This window comes from Mytilus trossulus, chromosome 7 (assembly GCF_036588685.1).
Source record: "Mytilus trossulus isolate FHL-02 chromosome 7, PNRI_Mtr1.1.1.hap1, whole genome shotgun sequence".
In the NCBI taxonomy this organism is placed as follows: Eukaryota; Metazoa; Mollusca; class Bivalvia; order Mytilida; family Mytilidae; genus Mytilus; species Mytilus trossulus.
In genome coordinates, this window is record NC_086379.1 from 41,531,728 (window position 1) to 41,538,222 (window position 6,495).

A 6,495-nucleotide genomic window follows, 5' to 3' on the forward strand; every position below is an offset into this window, starting at 1 on the left:
TCTGACGGAGTTAAAATATTAATAAGGTCAAGATCTATCTGCCCTGAAATTTTCCGTTGAATCGGTCAACCTGTTGTTGGGTTGCTGCCCCTGAATTGGTAATTTTAAGGAAATTTTGCTGTTTTTAGTTATTATTTAACCATTTTTCGTAAATCTAAGTCATCTTTTATAAATATCTTCTCCTCTGAAACTACTGTGACAAATTAATCCAAACTTGGCCACAATCATCTTTGGGGTTTCTAAGTTAAAAAAATTTGTCCGGTGACCGGGCCAACCAACCAAGATGGCCACCACGTCATAACATGCAGTTTTTGGCTAATAACTCAAAAACCAAAGCATTTAGAGCAAATCTGACGGGGTTAATTATTCATCAGGTCAAGATCTATCTGCCCTGAAATTTTCCGACGGATCGGAGAACTTGGTTGCTGCCCCTGAATTGGTAATTTTAAGGAAATTTTGCGGTTTTTTGTTAATTATAGATAGAGATGTACTGTTAACAGCAATAATGTAAAGAAAAGAAAGATCTTAAAATAAGTCAACATGACCCCCTAAGGAGTAATTGTCCTATATAGTTAATTGTTCGTTTCTGTGTGTGTTACATTTCAACTTTGCGTCGTTTGTTTTCTCTTATTTTTGAGTGTAAATTCACATTGCGATAAGACGTGTCACGGTACTTGTTTATCCCAAATTCATGTATAAAGTAAAATCACAAAAATACTGAACTCAGAGGAAAATCAATTTGGATAGTCCATAATCACATGGCAAAATCAAAAAACAAAACGCATCGAAAACGAATTGACACAAGAACTGTCATATTCCTGACTTGGTACAGGCATTTTTAAGTGTAGAAAATGGTGGATTAAACCTGGTTCTATAGCGCTAACCCTCTCACTTTAATAACAGTCTCATCAAATTCCGCTACATTTACATGATGCGTTAAATAAACAGTCACAATTAATAAAATAGTCAAAGTATGGGTACACTAGTCATCATCGTATAACAATTTTAAAAGGAACAATTTAAGAGGACACAAAAACATCTACTATCTACGAACACATGGATTGATTTGAGTGTCTGACGTCAGAAAAATTATATACGTCACATAAATTTGTCGTTCAATGTGCATACAAACAATTTTAAAATTTACATAGGCAGTGTACGCATACAGGGTTAAAAAATCAAAAGTATGTAAGAATAAAGTATTTGGTTTTGATGTTGTATTTGTTATTCTCGTGGGATTTTGTCTGATGCATGGTCTGTGTGTGTTACATTTCAGTGTTGTGTCGTTGTTCTCCTTTTATATTTAATGCGTTTCCCTCGATTTTAGTTTGTTACCCCGATTTTGTTTTTTGTCCATGGAGTTTTGAACAGCGGTATACTATTGTTGCCTTTATTTAACAATTTTCATAGAATTTGTAAATTTTATTAACATTTTCCACTGAAACTACTGGACCAAGTTCATTATAGATAGAAATAATTGTAAGCAGCAAGAATGGACAGTTAAGTTAGATGTACTAACACATCACCATCACCAAAACACAATTTTGTCATGAATCCATCTGCTTCCTTTGTTTAATATTTACATAGACCAAGGTGAGCGACACAGGCTCTTTAGAGCCTCTAGATTATTTTATCTTTTTTTTTAAGACCCAGCAATATAATGTTTGTTAGGGCACTTATGTAGGTTAGGTCTCCTATACAGTTATGGAAGATCCAGTTCGTCATCTTTCAATTGGTTGAAATTCCGAAGGAACATACTAGTAGAATAGACCTATGATTATCCATAATTTCCTCTTTAGTAAGTGTCGTGGGGTAATATGTTTAGTTTTCAACTAAATTGTCAATACCTAATTCATTTATCAAGCAGTGGTGTAGTTTGATTTACACACTATAACGATGTGGTTGTGGCTTTACCTGCGGGGGCAATAACATATTTGTCAAATGTCATAGAGGTAGGACAAGTGTTTTGCAACATTTGGGTCTTTAAAGATTGACGCATTCAGTGTCGTATCAGCGACCTTACAACCGTAATCCATTCGGAAAGAGTAACCATCTCTTCATTCTCGCGTTTAAATAAAGGCAACAGTATTATACCGCTGTTCAAAACTCATAAATCCATGGACAAAAAAAAAAATCGGGTTAACAAACTAAAACCGAGGGAAACGCATTAAATATAAGAGAACAACGACACAACACCGAAACGCAACACACACTGAAACGGACCAAGCATCAGACAAAATTCCACGAGAATAACACATGTACATGTAACATCTAAACAAAATACATGAATTTGGGATAAACAAGTACCGTGCCACGTCTTATCTGAATATCTCAAAATTAAGAGAAAACGAACGACACAACATTAAAATGCAACACACACAGAAACGACAATAATATAATAATGGCCATCTTCCTGACTTAGTATAGGACATTTTTAAAGGGGAATAAAAATGGTAGGTTGAACCTGGTGTTGTGGCATGCCAAACCTCGCACTTTAATGGCAAAGTTAAATATAACATTGAAATGACATTAATCCATTGTCTAGCAAAATCTCTGACTGAATCCATCAGTGTTTTCCAGTTGTGTTTCTTATTGATTAATTTAGACTCAAGATATATTGGACCTTTGGATTTCGCATTTCGTTAATGGATTTATAAGTTTTCTTTATTTCGCAGGAAAATATTGTTGACTATGTTGAGGCCACCAATAATTAAGTGACTAGCTGGATTATATATATTTTAACCAACGCAATCATAGGTTTAAAAGTAGTTTTCAATTTAGACTTGTATATATAAATATAATTATTTTCTGTGACTATCTTGCATTAGTTTGTAGGATCCTTTACTTTAGATAATTGAGCTGATCTCCAACAATAACATCTCCATGCCTTTTATATCATGTACTGTAGAACGACGCAAGATTAAAACTGACGAGGAAAGGTAACGCGGCCACTGAAAGCTTTATTTTTGTGAAGCCAAGGTGGTTGTGTGGTCTAGCGAGACGGCGACAGTGCAGGCGATTTGGTGTCACGATATCTCAGTAGCATGGGTTCGAATCCCACCGAAAGAAGAACAAAAAATTTGCAAAAGCAAATTTACAGATCTAACATTGTTGGGTTGATGTTTAGACGAGTTATATATATATATATATATACGAGTCTAAATTGAAAACTACGTTCAAACCTATGACTGCGTTGGATAAAAACCGCAATTTTTATACGTGTGCATGTCAAACAAATTTCGTTGTAGAAGGGTCTAAAAACAGCACAAACAACATTTTCCAAAAGACCAAAAGCGTGAAAAAGTATATTTAAACAAAACGCATTTGACTAACAGGTCGAACAACTGATGTTCTTTAACCCTGCTGACTGCCATTGACGATTGCCAAATAAAATTGACCACAAGATGTTAATATAAATTTAATACGTGACAGAAAAAAAAAAAAAATTGTTAACTTGTGGACAGGATGTTGTGCCACAAACATTCGGTGTCAATATTTCTTTAGTACACCATATCCGGATTTCGACAATAAATGTCTCTTCAGTGATGTTAGGGATCGAAACGGTATTTGGAAGGCCATATAAAAAGTACCCTCATTTTTTAGAGAAAGTACCCTCATTTTTAGATTAACTCTTGTATATATATATATACAATCGCCAATGGCAGTCAGCAGGGTTAACGAACATCAGTTGTTCGACCTGTACCAGGACTTACGGTCATAAAACTTCCGAGTCAGTATTTTTTTTTCGGATACTCGAAAATCAACCAATGAAATTGCTTGATTTCTTGCAGTCAAATGCGTTTTGTTTAAATTTACTTTTTCACTTTTTTAGTCTTTTGGAAAATGCTGTTTGTGCTGTTTTTAGACCCTTCTACAACGAAATTTGTTTTACATGCACACGTATAAAAATCGCGGTTTTTTATCCAACGCAATCCTGGGTTTGAACGTAGTTTTCAATTAAGACTTGTTTATATTCTTTTGTTTGGGCTTGTATCTTATTTTCCCTCCGATTTATATGATCCGTTCATCATACATTGACTCTTACAATTCAAGAGTCTATTTAAAAATAAGTGTACTTTTTTTTCTAAAAATGATCGAGGGTACTTGTTATATGGCCTTCCAAATACCGTTTCGATCCCTAACATCACTGAAGAGACATTTATTGTCGAAATCCGGATCTGGTGTACTAAAAAAATATTGACACCGTATATTTATGACACAACATCGTGGCCACTTTATTCTGTTTATTATTAAATTTATATTAAGATCCATTTTGTTACATCTTGTGATCAATTTTATTTGGCAATCGCCAATGGCAGTCATCAGGGTTAAAGAACATCAGTTGTTCGACCGGTTAGTCAAATGCAGTGGAAAATGTTGTTTGTGCTGTTTTTAGACCCTTCTACAGCGAAATTCATTTTACATGCACATGTATAAAAATTGCGGTTTTTATCCAACGCAATCATAGGTTTGAACGAAGTTTTCAATTAAGACTCGTTTATATATACACGTATAAAAATTGCGGTTTTTATCCAACGCAATCATAGGTTTGAACGTAGTTTTCAATTTAGACTCGTTTATATATACACGTATGAAAATTGCGGTTTTATCCAACGCAATCATAGGTTTGAACGTAGTTTTCAATTTAGACTCGTTTATATTTTTTTGTTTGGGCTTTGTATCATATTTTCCCTCCGGTTTTTAGGATCCGTTCATCCTATATTGACTCTTTAAATTCAAGAGTTTATCTTAAAATGAGGATGCTTTTTCTAAAAATGAGGATACTCTTTATATGGCCTTCTAAATACCGTTTCGATCCCTAACATCACTGAAGAGACATTTATTGTCGAAATCCGGATCTGGTGTACTAAAATATATTGACACCGTATATTTGTGACATAACATCGCGACCACAAGTTTAAAAAATTGTTCTGTTAAGTATTGAATTTATTTTAAGATCGATTTTGTTACATCTTGTGATCAATTTTATTTGGCAATCGCCAATGGCAGTCAGCAGGGTTAAAGAACATCAGTTGTTCGACCTGTTAGTCAAATGCGTTTTGTTTAAATATACTTTTTCACTTTTTTGGTCTTTTGGAAAATGTTGTTTGTGCTGTTTTTAGACCCTTCTACAACGAAATTTGTTTAACATGCACACGTATATAAATCGCTGTTTTTATCCAACGCAATCATAGGTTTGAACGTAGTTTTCAATTTAGACTCGTTTATATTTTATTGTTTGGGATTTGTATCATATTTTCCCTCCGGTTTTTATGATCCGTTCATCCTATATGAGAGTTTATCTTAAAATGAGGGTACTTTCACTCATCACGCATGTATACATTGAACGTAGTTTTTAATGTAGACTCGTTTATATATATATATATATTTACAACTCGTCTAAACATCAACCCAACAATGTTTCGCAAATTGTTGGTTCTTTCCTCGCCGGGATTCGAACCCATGCTACTGTGATATCGTGACTCCAAATCGCCTGCACTGCAGCCTTCCCGCTAGACCACACGACCACCTGGGCTCTCAAAAAAAGAGCTTTCGCTGGCCATGTGTTACCTTTCCACGTCAGTTTTAATATAGCGGCGTGCTACAGTACATGATATATAAGGCATGAAGATGTTATTGTTACAGATCAGCTAAATTATCTATAGTAAAGGATCCTACAACTTAATGTAAGATACAGTCACAGAAAATAATTATATTCATAAGTACGTCTGAGTCAGTGACAACCCTACAACAGATGTATCCATCGGATCGCCATCAATGATGGTGATACATGGCTGTGAACATAATGTATATACAACTCGTCTAAACATCAACCCAAAAATGTTAGAATGTGGGATTAGTATTTACCCTAGTGCTCATTTATTCATAATTCTCTTGTAAGACACTTGTACGATGTACATACAAAGTACAAAATATTAATGTAAGCTTTAATTACTTAATCCGCAGGAACAACACCATATTTAATCGTGAAGAGGTATAAATAGACATTTTAACATTTCTTTGCCGATATTTCACTTAGTTTTCAACGTCTGGATTCGACGTTTTCTCAGCGACCTGATTGTTTCAATGTTTGACCCGAAGTGTCTATTTCAATTTCTTCTCGATTAGCTCATGATACATAAAATGATGAGACAAGCATTTCCCTCATGGTTTTTTTTCTATGGTCGGGTTGTTTTCTCTGTGACACATTCCCCATTTCCTTTCTCAATTCTATTGATAAAAAATAAAGAAAAAATTAATATATAATATATCCTATTTTAAAACAGCGTACTTTTTATGTTGATTATTACAAGAAATGGTTTGCAAAAATACTTGAATGTTTGCTGCAATTGTGTTTTTCTTTCCGCCATTGGTGGTACTCATTTCATCAATGTGTTCTGTCTTAATATTCGTAGCATAGGAGTCCTCCGGCTTTTCGTCCGTTTTTTGTCGGCCTCTTTCTTTGTTTTGCCTTTCTATATACCATTTAGCCTC